This window comes from Sturnus vulgaris, chromosome 5 (genome assembly GCF_052056855.1).
Source record: "Sturnus vulgaris isolate bStuVul1 chromosome 5, bStuVul1.hap1, whole genome shotgun sequence".
Lineage (NCBI taxonomy): Eukaryota > Metazoa > Chordata > Aves > Passeriformes > Sturnidae > Sturnus > Sturnus vulgaris.
Window position 1 is genome coordinate 23,567,011 of NC_142247.1, and position 19,711 is coordinate 23,586,721.

General features: G+C 41.0%; 1 long non-coding RNA gene across 2 annotated transcripts in view; it reads right to left on the minus strand.

The window, feature by feature from the left end:
• Window positions 1–1,608: 1,608 nt before the first annotated feature.
• The window catches only part of LOC148223587 (uncharacterized), a 52,679-nt gene continuing 34,576 nt past the window's right edge, over window positions 1,609–19,711 (minus strand). For both annotated transcript variants that reach the window (XR_015803807.1, XR_015803808.1), the window contains exon 5: window positions 1,609–2,414. This is a non-coding gene — a long non-coding RNA (uncharacterized LOC148223587). The remainder of the gene's footprint in view (window positions 2,415–19,711) is intronic.

Consider the following 19,711-nt stretch of genomic DNA (forward strand, 5'->3'; position numbering starts at 1 on the left):
CAAAAGGTCCTCCTTGTTCTGAGAAGCCTGACTTCTGAGCAGAGCCCAGTCCTGGAGTGCAGGATGCTGATGAATATGTTTGGGCTGTCACTGATGAATAAGTTTAGCTTGCCAGTAACGCAAATGGCCATGGTAACTAAGAGGTCAAGACTGCTTGCTCTATATCTGCTTGTGAAGTAAGAAACTGCATGTTTTATTTGGCTATGTCAAGCACAATTTTAATATTTGTTTCTATAACCACAGATGGATTTTGGAAACAGTTAAACAACAACCATGCACAGATAGTCTGGGAGAAAGTACAAGAGCATGCACTCTCAGTATTTCTGAAATTCCCAGAGACAAACAAGCACAGGAAAAAAAAAAAAAGTGTGAGTCCTTTATAATACACTATAATGCAGTGAGAAGAAGCTTAAATTCTGATTTAGTTTGGTGTGTGTCATGTGGTACTTTGCCCTCAGTGACTTCAATCTGTGACCTCAGGCACAAAGAAACTCCATTGACCTGCCTGGAAAGTGTTTCCAGAAAGGAACTAGTACCAGTCAGTCATTAAGAGGTTAAAAAGAAAATATACCTACTCTTGCTTAAACATTAAACAGCTTTGCATCATTACACTTTGGTGACTTTGGCTGTTTCAGTGACACAGAATGTCCAGTGATAACATGAGCATGCCCCACCTGTTTGCAGGGAGATGTTTGTGTTGTACAGACATATGCCTCGTTTATATCTTTGGCCACCTACCTTCTTGCATTGTCTGGTTAGTATTTTATCGATTTTTTGCATAATTAACATATCCATTCATATAGTAATTAAAATCAGAAGTATTTTATTGTGTGGATATCTGTACTGAGTTGTGACACCTGACCTAGGCAGTACACACGAACATCTCTTATTCATAAATTTTGTGACCTGGAAGTAGAATTCTTTTGAGTAATTAGCCACCACAGATGAGAACTAAATCAGATGAAAATTAAATGAAATAAAAAATAAAATTAATTCTTTCTTCTCTCAGACTGCCATTAAATGGCAAGAAACTTCAGTATGTTTGGCAGAGTACTCCACTTCCTTTTCTGAATATTTGTGTAAAATGAAAGGTACATTTTGTATTAATGTAGCTATATGATATCTAAAAATTAATACCTTGTGATCTCACCTTCATCCAGAATTAAAAGAGAGCAAATCTAAACTTGCATCTTCAGAAGAATGTAGATGGATGCTGAAGGCATGCAAACAGAAGAGATGCTTTGGCCACTCGGGCTAATGGTGCTATTTGCAGCACCAACTCAAAGTGCTCCGAAGTCAAGCACATAATTGGCCTTGATGTACTTCAAACCTTTGGTTCCTGTGACAAAAGTAAAAATTTGCTTGAACTAATCTGAGAATTTCAGTTTGCACTTGAATTTCAGTAAAGCAAATTATGTAATCTATATTTTCTTTAGTTTATAATAATGTATTTGTTGACAGCTGAGGAAGATGTAGATGAGATGTATAGTTGTATATTTTTGTTGAAGAAATCAGATGTCAGAGTAGAATTAAATGCTTGAAGACTGCTGACAGCAAAAGACAAATGGAGGCAAGACACACTGCACATTGCAGCAAAACCAGGCTGGGTATATTAAAAGCTTTTTATTGTACCTGTTCAAGAAGAAATCCTTGAAATAACTTTCAAGAAGCTAAGCCTCACAGCTAAATTAATGGCTCACATTATTTCAGCTAACTTTGGGATCCTAGATAACCATGTTAAATGAACATTTGCTTTTTGTATTTGGAGTTACCCATTTTGTGTGTCACCACACTTGTTGGGTGGTCCTACCTGCTGATCTTAGCTTCCTTCCCAAAGGATGTATAATTCTGGCTGCCAGCCACCATCAGGACATGCTGTTTCTCAGCTTGGAGCTTTGGTTGCAGAATCTGGAAAGAGGGGAACTGCCAGTCTGAGCCACAACTTTGCACTGCTACTCAGGGTCACACTGCAACAGGGACCCTGTGCCAGCCTTGGGTCTGCTGCCTCCACACAGCCCCTGTCTTCCCAAGGAGTGCATGGGGGCTGCCCACATATCCCTGAGATGCACGCAGGTAGGACTCCTGGGCCAGCCAGAGTTTCCACAGCCCAAATGGTGGTGGCAGCTCCCCAAGGTGGCCATGACCAAAGTCATGGATGCAGGAAGGAGCAGCCTCCCAGAGCATCTCCCTGCTGTGGGCAATGGTGCCTACAGCACTTCCCACACTTTGAAAAGTACAGCAGACAGTGGTTGTCTCATCCAGCCTCTCTGACCTTGCAACGACAAGAATATGGAGTAGTCACATGGCCATGCCAGGGGCAAAGAGGTTTAAAATCTGCTCCCAACTGTTTCCCAGAGGGTGTTTATTTCCTCCCAGCTGACAGGCATGACTGACTGTACAAACACTCCTTGCCCCTGTGAAGACAAAATAAAAAAAGTAAACCTTCAGCGGCAATTTAAGTTTGTGTGACTTTACTCTCAGACGCACTAGGCGTGATTATATGGCAGGCAGCTGCCTTTTAGCTGGGAGATGGTAACAAACAGCTGCGAGTTCAAAGACCAGCCAGAGTCACCTCTACAGTTATGATAATAACTAGGGTACAAATGATAACAGACTGTGGAACAGAATTGCCATTAGACTTAACAACAGATGGGCAATTGCTCCCAAATCCCTTCAATATTGAAACGTGCAAATCAATGATTTTAGCCCCATGTTAAGTAAACAGACTTGGGCTCTTCCAGGCAGGGAGCAGGTATGGGTTCAGAGAGAAGAGCAGCAAAACAGGGACCCACCCTGAGCAAAGATCCTACAGGGTAGCAGCAGCATCTGTCTGGTGCTCATTCCCCTCAGCAGGTCCTTTGCCTACATGAATAATGAACCCTAACTGGAGAATCACGGGAAGAAAATGAGATTAGCCATGAAAAAGGGATCACAAAACCTTAAAGAGGGAAAAAACCAAAAGAACAGAAAAGAGAAGACAAGTGGTATGTGGAAAAGAAAATCGTCCAGAAGAAGAAATACTGGTGATTGTCAGAGCATGGACATCTCACTCCTGCCAGCCTGTTCCCCACAGGAGGCAGGAATGCTGCAGGAAGGAGCAGGGTGACTCTGAGCACCACATCCTGTCCCTGAGCCAGGACTGAAGAAAGAACATGATGGAGGACTGACTGTATGGCATGAAGTGTTGGTACCTGGGTGAGACAAAAAGCCAAAGCCTTCTTTACTGTCTATGCATCAAAGCTCTTCTCCTGTTCGCGTCAGCAGAGCAGGATGTGACACCTGCTTTTCTGCCCAAATTTGAACCAGGTCATTTATTTTTTTCCCCTTCAGTGTACACAGTGTTTTGCTTTGTGGTGGCATTCACTGCTGCTGAGTGTCTCTAAATGCTACACCGTTGTTCTCCCTGATAGAAATAATGACTGAGGAAAATAATTTTACAGAAACCAACTATTTTTTCAATAATATTTTGGTTGAAAATGCTTATCTATCCTTATAGATTTACTACCTATGTCTCAGCTTCAATTCTGCAGCAAGACTTCCAGTAATCTCTCCAGTGAAACTTTGCTACACACAAATCAAATAAAATCAAATCAAGAGAAGCTTTTATTGATGTGAAATACAACAGAGAGAGCATTTCCCATGCCATATATCCTAATCAAATGGATTTTCCTTTCAAATTTCCAGCATGATTTAGATTTTTCACATGTTACTCTGCTGCAAAAATTGTTGTCATGCATGACCAAACTGCATTATGCTTTCAAAATGGTCACCATGTTGAAAGGAATATGGAATACCAATATCAGAGGTAATTCAGCTGCAGATCATTCTCCCTTGTGGGAAGAATTGGGTTTTGGCCAGCAGGACCAATCATCCATCTCTGCAATAAGATGCAAAGCAGCACATTAATGTATTTGGAGGATTTTGAACAACCAGTTCCACTTCATAGCAGCTGTTGGTAGTCTGGTGTTCTTAGACCTGTTATTCCACATTTATTAGCCATAAATTTATAGGCCAGATCTTTATCTGGCTTATGTGTGAACGGCTCTGTTGAGGTTGCTCCCGTGTATTACACAAGTTGCAATCCAACCTTAATATACTGATCATTTCCTAATGCTTCCACACTTATAAATAAGGTATTTGGAACAGAGAAGAGCACTCTTTAATGCTTTGCTTAGAAAGAAGAACACTGTATTTTTTTTTTACATGAGTGCATGAGAGGGGAAGGAATTGAGGACAGATAGTCACCAGTGGAAAATATAGCATTTGATTCTCTTGCATCCGTGAATAACTGATCCAAGGATTTTAGATATTTGAACCCAGTACTGTAGTGCTAGTGTAGTGCAGTGTAGCATAGTTAAGCACTACTTAGCACTGACAAAAGACCCCTGACAAAAAGGGATTGATTCAGAGCTGCAGAAACAAGACATATCAAATTCCTTTAGGTGTTCTCCCTTGAAAGAAACCTATTATGGGATACCGAGATTGACAAAATAATAAAATAACTAATTGAAGAAAATGCTTTTTGAACCAGAACATCTTAGTCCTCTGTCTGAGGACAGCCTTATCATCCAGCACTCCCAATGCAGGAATGAGCCACACAGACACCTGACATGAGTCAGTCCTGGATGACTCTGCTTGTGACTTTAGCTTAAATTTTCACAGACATCCCATTTAGGACCTGGGGCTAATCACTGGTACCCCTTAGCTGAGTACAGATTGCAGAGCAGGACTTGATAGGCCTGATGGACCAGCCTTGGTGCTGGTGAAACACCACAAATGATGCTGGTTGTGCACAGAGGCAATGGAGGAGCTGCCTGCCAGAGGGCTCTGATTTGAGCCAGAAAGGCATTCAGCAGGAATCCTAAGAAAACAAGCAAGGGCTGACTATGCTCCAAGCAAAAGAAAAGGAAGGAAAATTAATGCAGCTGTAATTGTTTTGGTTTAAAAATACATGTCATTAAATGCAAATTCAGTTATGCCTCTTTTTTTTTCCCCCCAGAGAAATCGGTTTTTAAATAAACCACAGTCCTCCCCCCCATCACAGCACTGTCGGATCATTTGTCACACACTGTGCTGGTCAGCTGGTCCACTTCCAGCCCCTATGCATGCTATTTTACCTCACTTTTTTGGATGGCCTGTCAGATCAGACGTCAGGAAAGGAGCATAACAGTATTTCCTGGCTTTGCACCAGGTCAGTGGTTTGCTAATGTTTCAGCCATGCCAGTGTGTGCCAAAATATTCTGTACCTTCTTTGAAAGAAACCTCATCATAAATTCAAATTAGCATGAAAAATGAATCATGGCATAATATTTTATAATCATCTACAAAGACCCTTTGGTTATAAACCAAACACTGAGCTTCTTTGCAGGAGAGTGTAAGTGGTCTGAGCAGACACAGATACCTCCATGGCTCCTGTTGCCACTTGCTCTCCAGCTTTGGAGGGGGCAAGAATGCACATTCCTTCACGCTCCCATTTGCTGGGTGATAACAGCACCAATGACAGCAGTGTTGACAAGGCAAGGCCATTTCTCAGTCTCTTGCCTGACCTCATTCAGAGCTCAGCTAGAGAGGAGCCTGATGTCACCAGGCACTGTCACCTGCCCACAGGGCTGCCAGCTCAGCTTCAATCCCACTTAGTCTCCACTTCAGAATGGGAAGCCTACCCTCCTTGGTTAGCTAAAAGGAACTGAGGTCCCTGTGCTGCTGCTTACATGGTCTTACCTCTCGCAGCACACATCAAATGTGGTCTTCAGAGATCTCTGTAAAGTAAATTAAACTAAAGGAGAAAATGCAGGTGGACCTACAAGTGCCATCAAGGAATGTGGCAATACCTGATCCTTCTCATCATAAAACCCTTTTTTTCAGCTGGCTAGAAATTCATCAGGCTCTGGGAAAGGCAAGAGAAAGTTTCTGATGCTATTTGTCTCCCCACAACTGAATTTTTTATTTAATTACTTGATAGAGTTTCAGCAAAGTGGTTTAGCCATTTCCAAGAATGAAACTGGGGGCAGGGAAAAGAGAGAGAAATGTTGTCAAGACAACAGTAATCCCATTATTTTTTACCTTTTGAGTGCCTGAGTAGGCAACCTTTATCCTCTTTTTATGTCTTCTTTATACATAATAGTAATAATGGTGGAGACAATTATTCTCATCTCTTAAAAAAAGAGCATGCCAGGGTAGTAAAGGGACAGTAAGACACACATTTGCAAACAGAACAAGCTGGCACCATCATATTGTTGGTTGCTGCATTTGCTGCTGCTGCTATTTTGAAAGCAAGCTTTCAGGGACTAAGTACTCTGTTAGCAACATCTCTTTAAATTGCCCTCTACCTGGACAAGGTCAAGACTCTCCTTTCCCTGGCCTGAACTGCAGTTGACAGCCTCCACGTGTTTGGGGCATATGTCAGTGCTCAGAAATCATTTCCCTCCAGATTTTAAGGCTCATTGTCATTTCTCACACAACAAAATGCTTTAATTGTGGAGAAAGGCTCTGTTTTATTCTTTGAGCAATGTCCCTGGAGAGAGGGTTTTAATTACTACAAGATGGGGGAGACTTTTAAATCATATTGCATCAGTTACTATTTGTCAGATAAGACGTGTTCTTACTATGAACTGGGCCTACAGCACATTTGTAAAGTGCATTAAGTGAAAGGAAAACAACAATAACAAAAAAAGAAAATAAAACCCCCAAAACAACTGGCCTCTCAGGAGTTCTGTTGTATTTTCATGTTTTTCTTTCATTCTCCTAGAGCAAGTGAAGTTAGTAAAAAATTTCAAGGGTTTGGTTTTGTTTTTTTTATTTGGTTGGGTTTTTTTAGTTGGAAAAATAGAGTCTGTCAACACTGGAAGTACACACAAGAATGTAGGTCAGATATTGTTTTAGGAAAAACAAGTGTAGTGCAAAGTGACAGTAACAACTGAATAGGTAATTTTGTGTGATAATACTTGTGTAATTTTTTTGTGTTACTAGAATAACATTTTGTGTTTCTAATACTTAGAAAATATTTTACTTCCAATTTTAGTTTACATTTGTCTATTTTTTTGTTATTTCCAGTATTTTAATATCGTTTCCCTGTATTTTTTACATTTTCACACTGCAAAATATGGACGCAACAATTCCTAGCATGCAGACTACTGAACTACAGCAAATAATACTTAATTCTGTGCAGCGTTTTGCCTCTGAACCTCTGGCCTCTATGTCAAGCCATTTTATTTCTGCTTCTCCATTCCCCAGGCCATGAAATGGGAATGATGTATAATCTCACTGATTAAGTAAATTGTTATCTATTACAAAGGCATTGTGGAAAAACTGGGGTATACTATTTGTATGTTATATATAAAATATATGTTTTATATATAACATATAACGTATTTATGTATTTTATATATAACATATATTTTATATATAAGTGTTTACCCATGCATAAGAAATCGGATAGGCACGAGAAGACACCAAACAAGTTATAGGAGACGTCAATACTATTGATTTTGTTCTTACTCAGACTGAATGGTCTCCAAAAGCAGGACTCTTTCCACTGCAAAGAAGTCTTCCCTGGCTTCTGCCCATGTTTTGCAGCACTCAGCAGGGCCTGTGTGTTTGGCTTGCCCTGCTGTGCTCCCTCCCACATCAGCAGAGCTTGTCACCTTTCTGCGATAGGAAGCTGATCACCCATTTCTTTTTCAAGGATGTTCTGACAACCTGTGCAGCTTTGTACCTTGCTAATAGATGCGTAGGGTATGAAATCCAATCCAGCAATGTACACCAATTAAGTAAGTGCACTTTGAGAACAGATGTGACATTTAAAAAAAGAATCACAGCAAAACCAATTCCAGCAAAACATCAATCAAAACATTAACAGTGCTATGAAGAATTTCTGAGAATATCAGGGACAATTTTACTACTGCAACAGCAACAACAACAAAAAAAAAAGCCATTGCAGGAAGAGGAAAATAAGCTTGTTAAATAACAGCCAAATCAGCCAGTGTGAAAATCTGTCGAGAAGTTACTGGCTGCAAAGGAGTACGTGTGCACACATCACACCAGCACAGAGATACAGGATGTTATCAATACAATGCAAACTCAGCTGTCATTAAACCACAGGCTGTGCTTGTCTTGGGTTGTTAAACTAATTTTGAGATGCATTTCACGGAATCAGCTGTTCTGCTGTATAACTTACACCACCTGCTCTCCACCTGACAGGATAAACTAAGCCATTTCTTGTCATGTGGCAGGGCAGAAGAAACAAAGCCACCTGTGCTTTCTCCTCTTCCCAGCCCTCTCAAAAACAGGGTGTTTCACTAGTGCTCTGAAAACTTAAACCCCACACCTGAAAATGCTTAAATGTGTATTGAATTTCACAGTTGGATTTCAGAGTTTGAGCTAGTGCAAGGTCTAACGCTGACTGTAATTCTAAAAATGTCAGGATTCCCACCATGAGGAAACCATGTTCTTGTGCTTTTGAAGGAATAGGAACGGGATTTTATCCCAGCAGATGTACACATGACTTTTCTCAATAACCATGCATTGATCAAACCCTCTGTTCCAAATAATAATAAAGTACACTGCATTCCCAAGTGGTGCAGGCAATGGTCAGCAGAGTTCATGCACTTATAAAATGATCGGTACAGAGTTTACTCTATATCTGTCATTGTAATTATTACCACAGTTTTGGCATGGTGGAGAAATTCACAGCTGTGAAACAGCAGCTGGCAGCTGCAGTATTCCTACTGTCAAAGAGGTGTACCACCTGATAGTGTTTTAGCTCTTCCAGATAAAGGAAGAAATATAAAATTTCTTTGCAAAGAGTGATTTAAGTCTTGTGATAGATATACACACGTATACAGGGACATCTCTTTAATTAAGGAGAAACTGAAGGTCAGACACAAGGAAATTAGAGGTCTTTCAAAACGATACAGTAACCAAAGCCAGAAATGGGTTACAGATCTCCTCTCTCACAGCCTTCCTTAGGACATTAGGACACAGTTTAAACAACAAAAAACAGCAAGTATGGCAGTATCAAGTAAGCATTAAATGGGCTTGATGAGCTGGGCTCCCAGGAATCCTGTGCAGTTTTTGGTCTGGTCTGCAACGTGCTGGAATGCCCCAGAGTTGCTCTCTTCTCAGCTCTGCAATATATCTGACCTTTCCATATCAATTCTTGTGCAATGTGGATAGCACGAGAGCTTTAACCAGGCAAGATAAATGCCAACATACATGATTGCAGTCACGTCATCTGTCTTGGATGCTTTTGCTCAGGGATTGCTCCAGCCTCATTTGCTGTATAGTGAATGAATGACACTTTTGCAGATTTAACCTTTGCTTTATGTTACTTCTCATTTCTCTGAGTCACAAGGAGTTTATTCTCTGTTCTTGGGCTCACTTGCAAAGAGCACAATTTCCTTTCTCTGCCACAACATGCACACACAGCATAGAGACACAAGAAACACTCTTATGGTTTCTCCTTGGGTGATTTTCAAGAGATCAAGCTGCTAAAAAGAGCAGTGTCTCTGTCTTGTTTACATTCCTGCTGAGCAGGTACAGGCAGGGCACAGATCCATATGTGTCTACCAGAGCACCACTGTGCACACACAAAAACTCCTCTAGAAACTGAAGCACTGCCAAAGGGAAGCTCAAGGGTCTTTTCAGTGTCTAAGGGGGGATTAAGACTTGCAATTGTGTGCAGCTTTTAATTTCCTTAGGGCAACACTTCTCATGCCATAGAGGCATAATTCTATGGTTTATTTTGCTTTTAGCTACTCATCATACCTCTCCTAAAAAGTGATATAGAGTGTTATCTTGATTTGCTCTTGCTGCTTTACGGGTCACTCTTTATCAGTAATGCCTTGTCCAGTCTGAGGACACTTTCAAAGCATTAGTCAAAAAGGACTGATTTCCACACTTCTGTACATCTGACAACAAGATTGATTTTTTCAGAGGCAGAATATAAGGACTTTTGCAAAATCAGGACTCTTAAGCCATTGCTTACACTAGACATTAGATTTAGACAGAACTCTGAAATCACAAATAAGTAGGTATTTTTGAAAATATTAGCAAAATTTTTAGTCTTTCTAGGGAGGCTTTTCAATGTCAAATGCTTAAAAAGTTAATTTTTTGCCCACCAATGGATCAGTGGAGCCACATGCAGTAAGTTTCAAAAGAACTCTGGTCTTTGTCCTTGTTCATAGAGATCTCCTTACATATAAATTTTCACATACTCATTTGTGGAGTCATTTGGAATCCATTAAAGGAAAGTGGCCCTCAAAATTGAGATGTTAGAAATATTTTGTTAGCTATGAATCCTCACTCCTTCCCTCCACCAAAAGTTTTCAAACCAAGATGTTGCTTTATATCTTATGTATTTTCCCCTAGATCAGCCTTCTGTGGGTCAGAAAAAATCACCATGGTCCGAACCCTCTAAGTCCCACATGTTGACAAAAAGGCTTGAGTGAGATGAGCCCTGTCTTCTTTCCAGAAAGGCCAGAGATTGACCTGCTGCTGCTGTTCATGAGCAGGATTTTGCACTGCACCCACACAAACAGCACCAGGGCCCAAAGGTGTAGTTAACAGGCAGGGATTTTTGAGCCAGGACAGTGACTTGAAGTCCCTATCCTGGTCATGCACAGTTGATTGCTCCACACACGAAGTGTGCACTTTGCTGCAGATGCTAAAAGGATGATGCACTTTGGATGGCTTTGCTGAGAACCAAAAATTTCCATGTCACCATCTGCAGAGGGACAAACCACCTCTGACTCGTGGGCAGCGTGTGCCAAGAGTGTGGACTTCACTGCTGGAAGGGAAGAGACAGGGAGAGCCAGGTCCATCCAGCAGGGAAGAAAGTAAACAAAGTGAGAAGGAAATAGGGCATCTTGGCAAACTGCAAACATCTTATCTAACAGGTTCAACACCACCAGTTTGGCACATTGCCACAGACATTTCTTCCAGTGGCCCCCGGTGTCATATGGCCCAGAATGCTTGCCTTCTCCTACCACACTGCCACATGCCTGCATTGCCATGGCACTTAAAAAAGCCCCAGCTGCATCTGTGCAATTCTCGTGAACTCCTGATTAGTGCCAACATGTTAATTCTCTTGGAAATGTTTGCGACATTTGAATCTAATTGGTCTTGGCAAGGAGGGACAGACACATTATTGCTATTCTGTCAGCAGCTTGCATTGCATCGCAGTGACTGGTTCAAACTTCTAGGGTTTAACGGGGAAAGAGGCTGAGGAACAAACACACTGGAGCTGTAACAGTTTCCAGTGATGCAATTAGTGTTTGCACAAAGCCTGTACCTAAAACTGCACTCTGGCCTTTGCTGGTCAATTGCTTGAAATTTTACACAGCCTTTACTGAGAACATTATTTTTCAAATAGTAATTTGAGTAACCAGAGGGTCATGACTTCTGCTGTTACATATTCACATCTAAGTTGAGATGCTGTTGCAATCTCCACTGAAGTGGAAAGCTACATGCAAGTGGGGAAGTGATGCCTGGATGAGCTGAAGTAACTTCCTAAATTTATGCATAAAATCTGTTGCTTCATCTAGGAAATGAGCTCAGAAATTGCAAGTTGTGATACAGTCCTTGTACGCACGCAGACAGTGGTCATGAATCATTTTGCCAAATGACAAACCTAAAGAGAAAAGAACTCTTCTGAGAAACAATGAAAACCAAGCTCAAAAAGGCAAACAAATCTTAGTGCCATAAAAACTTTCCATGGATGATGTGGAATGAGCACCTGTACATAGCCAGGATTAAGCAGACCCTAAAAAGAATTTTTGTCTCTAAACCAGAGCACTCCAGTGAATTCTGACTATGAACAAAGCCTCACAATACTGTGGGCAGCAACAAAACATCCTTGGCAGCTTCAGCTGTGCCAGAGACAGCTGTGCCTGCTCTCCTTGCAAATCAAGGAAGGAAGACTGGGAGGATGTCTACCTAGAAGCAGGTACAGTCATCCCCTGTCCTCCTGGAAGAAGTGAGAGAAGCAAACTGACTCTCCACAGGACTCCCCACCTCTCTCCATTCCATGCCCATTCTGCCTCTAATTTTACTTTCTGTCAGGAAGCAATTTTTTTGCATTATTGTTATTATATTTTAGGCATCACTGCCAAGAAGCCTTAAGCTGGCTCTGCAAAGCCAGTGAAATTTCAAAGAAAGGCATAATTCTGAGATTTCTGTTAGCTTTGGCTCAGGGATAAATCTCACCTGAAGCATCCAGATGGCCAGTTTCTGCATTCATTGGATCTACTGCAGCTTAAGAGAGCGTGTCCAAAGATATGTCTCAAGGTAGGTGTTGTCCAAACAGAAAACAAGTTCATGCACAAGCAGAGACCGTATCACATTCTCAACTACGTCTGTGTGACATGAGAAGCATTCTGTGCCTGGAAAGCAAAGGGCTGCAGCAGATGCCCCACTTCAACCCAGAGATCTTTCCTCTGAGGCCCCTGTCTTGCATTGCTCCAAGAATCACAGATTTATCCCCTCAGTGCACCAGCTCTTGGCAGACCTACCTAGTAAATATGCAAAACACAGTATGACCCCTTGACAGCTGCTCTGCACGGACATACCTTAAAGTCCTGTTACTATTCTTTTCAGCAGTAGCAGGGAAGCCTGAAGAACAGTTTCAGTAATGTTGGTGGGCACAAGCTCTGCTGACAGACTCCAGAAGGGCTCTACTTCCCCACACCACTGACAGAGTAACTATGTCTATTAATCTGTCAACATTTAATATATTACAAAAAACCCAAATGATTTAATGGTTTATTTAGCGGCAACTAAAACAATGGAAAAAATCAAACCAAACCAAAAAACCAGCCAAACGGAAAGAGCACTCTAATGGTTTGTACTCCACATGATTTTAACTTGTAGGTCACCTGCTGTCTTCCACTAGAGTGAATATTTTGAGAAATTTTATAAATGAAGGTCTAGCCTTTATGAATATGACTTTTATTTTTGGGACAGCTTTGGGACAGAAATGTGAAATGTTTTATTTTGTACTTAATTTCTCAAATATTTCTTTACCCCATAGACATAGACTACAACTTCTACATCAGTGAACCATAGACTATGTAAGAATATTTGCAACTGGGAGTAAGAGCATGCAGATTCATAGCTCTGAGTTTCTGCTGCAAGAGAAAAGGTTGAATAGTAGCTGTCACTGGAAATAGACTGGAAATAGAAAGTTGAAAAACCAAGGGTTCTTTGGCAAAAGTCTGAGAAAACATAGCAAATGTTAAGAATTCAGGTCACCTGCACTAGTATCTCACTGTCTTGCCTTCAGCTGATTTCTGTCAGCAAACCCACATGCATCCCACGTGAAATGAGCTTAGTGTTCCCCACATACATGTGAACAAACACAGAGTAGCCAACAAGACAACCATAAAATCTACCTGGCAAAATGCACAACAACTGGCAGGAGATATCTGGTTGCTGCTTGAAAGATAAATGGCAAACCACCGATATCCTTCATGCCTAGCCTCACACATCTTTGTTTATTATATACTATTTATGGGGCAGCACAGAGAAAATTCTACAATGATCATCCTCCATTTAATGTGGTAAAGTGTGCATGAAAGGAAAAAATGGAAATGACTATGTGAACCTCTTGCACCAAAAAGAGCCTGTGAGCAAATAATTCACACTCTAGAAGCTCTCATGCTGCCTACAGCCCTCACACAACAGGATAGTGTGAATTTATTTGTCCAGAAAGAAAGACTTATTGTCTCTTCAATTTTGACAGTGTGAAATTCAAGGATAAAAGTGTCTGGAAATGCTATCAGGAGGCATATTTGAGTAATGAAGATTTTAACGGGTACTTGTGTGCTGGGCTTCTCCACTCTTCATCTCATATCAAGGGTAGGCAACAACCTCCCAGCAAGCTGCTTTGAGACTCAGGGAGATCAGTCTGGATGGCTTTTACAAAAGATGGCAAATAAAAACTAAGGACTTACAGAGTACTGTGAATCTACTAAAACTGAGACAAATGCATGAAATGCTGGAAGAGAACAGGAAGGAAAAATATCCATCAAGGACTTGTCTATTCATATAGGTAACACTTTTATCTGCATTTTATGGACATATATGATATTGTGACACTTCTTTCCTTACGTTTGGAGGTATTGCTCCTTATGTTTGTGTATCACTCCTTATTGTTTCAAAACAATGGTGAGAAAATGAGGGAAAATATGTTGCTAGTAAAAATTTCTAAGCGTTTCCAGGAATGTTCGCTTTTCCTGGAGGGAAAAGTTCCAGTTACTATTTCAGTAACCCATCCTGTCACACTGTCAGCTTGTTTGCTCTCGTTTTTAGGAAAGCATTGTACAACAAGCACTAAAATCCTCTCCAGCACAGGGAGCAGCTATACAGCATAAAACTGCAACTAGTGCCTACTGAGTCAGACCACTGGCCCATGCTGCATGGTATTCTTTTTCAGTAGTGAGAAAACAGATGTGATTTGGGAAGTGCCTGTGAGCAAGGACACATTCTTCACCCCTTTACCTTGCTGGGGGTGCTAGAGGGCACCTCCTTGCCTATTACCTCTACTATTCACAGATGTGTCTTACCCCTCTCTGATCTGCTGGAAACATCTGCAGAAAGTTCCAGAAGTTTGATGCCCAGTGGAAAAAGAAATATTTCCTTGAATCTCTTGAACATTGTAGCTGCCCTTTTTCACCCTCACTAAATCCTCCTTAAGTTGAGAGACCAGGACTTCAGACAATACTCAAGATGAAGACACATGAGATTTCAAATAGCAGAAAATAAAGCATCTCCTGTTCTCAACATCCTTCCTGATGATGTCCAAGACGTTTTGAACTTATTTGTCTGTGCTGCACACTGAGTTGATTTTGGCAACAGCATCTCCAAGAGTTTTCCTGAGTTAGAATGACTATTTTCTAGGTCAGCATCATGTAAGGATGATTTAGATTATTAAATTACTCGTGCAAATACAGAACTCAAGCATATTTTGATATCTTGCCTAAAATTAAAATGCAAACCAGCCCTTTTTCCAGCCTTTGGAATATGGATTTATTTTATTATTTGAGAACTTTTACAGACTAAAATCCCGTAACAGTTTTCAGGTGAAAAGGTTCACAAAGTGTCTTAGAAAACTTAATTTTGTAGCATATTCTTGGTTGTCTGAAGCACAGCACGTTACTTTAAAAAAGGTCTGCTTACTTCTCAAGATTAAAATTTAGAGCAGACATCCTTCTAAGCTTGGTGAACACTTAGTCTTATGTTTTTATGTCTATTTGCATAAAGATTATAAATTGATTATAAAATTAAACTTATTAATTTGTTGAGAATTGATCGCATTAGGCATTGCACTTCTTGGAACTCATGTTACTCTTGTAACCCCACACAATATATAAATAAGTTATATACAATATAACTGCTTCCAAATATATTCCGTCGAAATATTGGATGTTATAGCTAAATTTAGCAGATAGTTTTAAGGGATAAAGGCAAAACCAAAGCAGGTCATAGGATCAAATTTCCTTATGTGCTGAAGATTGCTGTCAATGTAAAATACGTTCCAATTTTAAATGCTGTATTGGAGAAAATTCCAACTGTTGTAAACTGGAGTTATATATTTGTTTTGCAGATATTTTTAGCAGTTCCCTGGACTACTTTACATGTATATGGAAATCACCTGCCTCAGATGACTGCTTTTGCTCTACGTGGACTTAACTGTTTTGCTAAATCTGTTCCTTGTTTTCTATCAGGATGTTTTGGAAGTGGACTAGACAGCAGTCCCAACGATTGCTACAAAAACAGCATTTGCCAGACAGAGGAACTGATGCTTATGGATTTGTGCCAAAAACAATTGACCTGGTTATCCTGACTGGGTAAATACCAGTATATCACTTGTAAGGGTCTGAGAGAAGTGTATTCATGCCTGTGTCTAAAATTCTGTTCATTGATACTTTTGCTAAAGGGAATGAAAATAAACACACAGGATACTCACTGAAAAAAGCCCCCTAAAACACTGGATGCTTGTTCTACACTGTGTAAACTCCTGGGATATTTTTGGTCCTTGCCTCTTTATATGACTTCAGTCTACTAAAGCTTGTATGAGCTAAAGTCACCTGTTTAAAAGTGCTATACAGGCTGGAGAGAAGATTACCCACTTCAAATCAGCACAGTTCTGTCTCATAGTCCCAAAAAGAAACACCTAATCATTTTAGGTTTGTTATTTCCTTTCCTACCTTCTTCTCACATAACAGCCTGCCTGCTGCCTTCCCTACTGAGACCCTGAGCAAGCCCAAGATATGTAAACGAAATATTTTTTTCCCTCTTCTGTGCTGGGACCTTGAACCTTTTTGTTTCAATATTCAATGCTCTACGTCTGACAGAGAACTCTTGCCAGTTCTCATGCTAGAGGACTGTGTCTTTTCACATGAAGACAGCAGTGAGAAAAAAAAAAGCATAGGGAGATGGTGTCTCCCAGTTTGGTTTATAAGTTTGCCTGGGCCAGCAGGTCTGTGCTTTGCCCCTTCTTGTGGCTCAGACAAGGCCACTCATTACCTGTCTACTGTGTAAACGTTACAAGTTTTGGCTTGTGTTGTGTAAAAGTAAAGAGAAACTCTGCCAGAATATTCGTAAAATCCATTTGAAAAATCCCATTTTTGGGAACAATGCAGACAAGTCCATTGCCAAGATAATGCTTGATGAAGGAATATCCTTCACCTCAAGTACAAAGTTGTACAAGTGTCTCTCTTGGGTGAGACTGCTGCTGAAAGGGTTGGATGTGAGGGTGACAAGGAGATAGAATTATAAAATCAGAAAATCATAGAATTGCTTATGTTGGAAAATACCTTAAAACCATGAGGGACAACTGTTAAACCCTCACTGCCAAGTGCACCAACAAGCCATGTTCCTAAGCACCACATCTACCACGTCTTCTAAGTCACGTCTCCAGAGATGGTGACTCAACCACTTCCCTGGGCAGCCTGTTCCAGTGCTTGGCAACCCTTTTCATGAAGAGATTTTTCCTAATCTCCAATCCAAACCTCCTCTGCTGCAATTTGAGGCCACTTCCTCTTATTCTGTTGCTTGTCCCTTGCAAGAAGGGACTGACACCCCCCTGGCTATGACCCTCTTTCAGAGAGCAATTGTAGAGAGCAATAAGGTCTCTCCTGATCCTCCCCTTCTCCAGGATAAACATCCCCAGCTCCCTCACCCACTCCTCACAGGATTTGTGCTCTACATCTTCACCAGATCATTCTGATTCCCCTCGTCTCTAAACATGGATGGAGGATTTCAGCAGGGTTATCCAATGGTTTTATCCAACCCAGCAGTCTGTGGGGGCACCTCTGTGGTGGGAGGAAAGCACAGCTCTTTTAAGTTAGGATGTGACGCTGCCGGGAATCCAGAAGGTCATGTTCTATAACTGAAAACAAATTTCAAAAGCAGACTGATTCCTGCTTGATGTTTTCAGACATGTCAGCTTAAAGCTAATCAAGCAAAGTAATTTTTTCTAGTCCTCTGAGTTTTGAGCTAATGTATTTTTCTGGATAAAGGATTTGATATTAGCCCTACTGTAAACAGCCATGAAATCTGAGGTGTCTTTTGTCTCTTTGTGATTCATGCAGAGACCTGTAACATTTTAAGCCCAGCAATCAGTACAAAAACTTGACTTGATCAAGGTAAAAATCATGTTTTATTTATTGAAAATTAACTAGCTGTCAAAGAGCTGAGTAAAGTTGAAGAGTTAAAGAAAAGCTGTGCTAAAAAAAATGAAAAGAACAAAATGTAATTGCCATTCTCTCTTGTGTAAGAAGAGAAAATGTGACTTCTTCCTGATTTCTGTATCATCACCTGATGAGAAGCAGCCAGCCTCACTGCTGCTTTCATAGCAACATCAATCCCATTGATTCTGCTGGGAGCAACTCTGAGCACGAATGCCCTGAAACAACACTATGTGCACTTTCTCCCCACTCAGAACCTGGGACAAATAGTTGCCCCAGTGCTAGCAGGAGGACTGGCATGAGTGAAGGGGAAAAGATTTTGCTGGCTATTCACATACTTGAAATGAGCTTTTTTCCCCACATCTATGTGTATAGAAATGTAGAGCTCCTCCCTCTTTCCCAGGAAATTAGCATCTGTGTTCATCGGTTTCCACTTTCTCGGTTTCCAGGAAGAACCATAATCCAGGTACATTCATAGCCCCTCAGCCTTTAGTTTCCAGAGCAGTGCAGACTTCCAGACCCTCACAGCATTCCTTCTAACACATTGTCACTGCCCATGAGCACAGATCTACCATATCAGCCTGGCATCGCTCTCTGTAGCTGCACACTTGGCAGGAGGGGAGGAAGAGGAGGGCTGAGCAGACTGAACCAATAAAAAAACCCTGAGATACTCATCTCTCCTAGACTATGATGGGAAAGTTATTTGTCTCTTTTGAGCTCAGAGATGTCTTTGTCCTGAATTTAAAATTTAGAAAACATAATATCTGATCAGTTTAGGAAACCAGTTAAAATCTGAAATGTCATATGTATTTTAAATATCATGAAAGTACATCTGCTATTCTCCTCTCTGCCCAGCCCCAAGCTAACATCTGAGGGTGATTTCTATGGATTGCATCATGCCAGGTTACCTGGTTGTTACTGCTCCAGTTGATGTTTCATTGTCAGACTGCTGACTGTCAGCTTGTGTTTCTACCCTGCACAACAATGAAGGCAGACAGTTTGTGGGAATAAACCACTGGGAAGGGCACTGTTAGGAAAACAGCTGTTTAAACATTAAGAATCTCAATAGTTCCTGGCTGGAAGTTGATTTTTAAAAATCATATGGGTGTGGGGAGACACAAGCAAAATGTTGGAGCTATCCATTTATTATCATTCCAGTCTGCAAGTAGAAGTGTTAGCCAGAAAATGTCTTCTGATAGGAAAAGGTCTTTGAGTCAAAGAACAAGTCTAAAAAGTGTTGACCCACTCCTGAGTAAGGGTCAAGTCCTGCTTCATCCAAGGAAATTTTAGAAGGGGCTGAAAAAGTAACAGCCACGTGTGCTGGTCCAGGGCAAAGAGAAATAAATATTTCTCCTCAGGATCAGGTAAGGAGTATTTCCAAGAGGGCATGGTGAATGTTCATTCAGCAGCCAAAAAGAAAAAGAGGCATTAAGCAGCATCTCCCCTTCTCAGCAACAGCATTTTCAGGAAAATGGTAGACTTCTCACACGAAGGTGTGCAGCAGATGATTTTGTGGAGTTAAACATTAACTCTCTTCTTTTGGGCAAACCATCCTTCCCCTCCTCCTCTTCTCTTCTGCCACCAGCACCTGCCTGGTCAGGATTTGAGAGCAAAGGGCAGCCCCGAGCAAGCACAGCTGTTGCCAAGGAGAGACAGAGCACACTCCAGCCCTACAGCACGCAGGGGATGCCCCAGGGGCAGCACAGCCAAATCACACATCGTGGAGATATCTCTTTTTTTCCTAAGTAATCTGAAATCATGGATTAATTCGGTTCCATCTTTCAAACAGAGCTAAAATAATTCATTCAGAAAGATTCCTGCATAGCAGTGTGGGTATTACACCAATCCAAAAGAAGAGAAAATTACTGGTCACAGAGAGTAGGAATTAAAGGAGAAAGGAATGAGAGCAGGGAAATCTTAGATCAGCCTGCTCCCTCCCTCCTCAACCTACTGCTGCTTCTGAGTGTCTATAGTCCCAACTCCAGCTTAGATGTTACCCTGCAACCTTCTTTCTGTCGATGGTG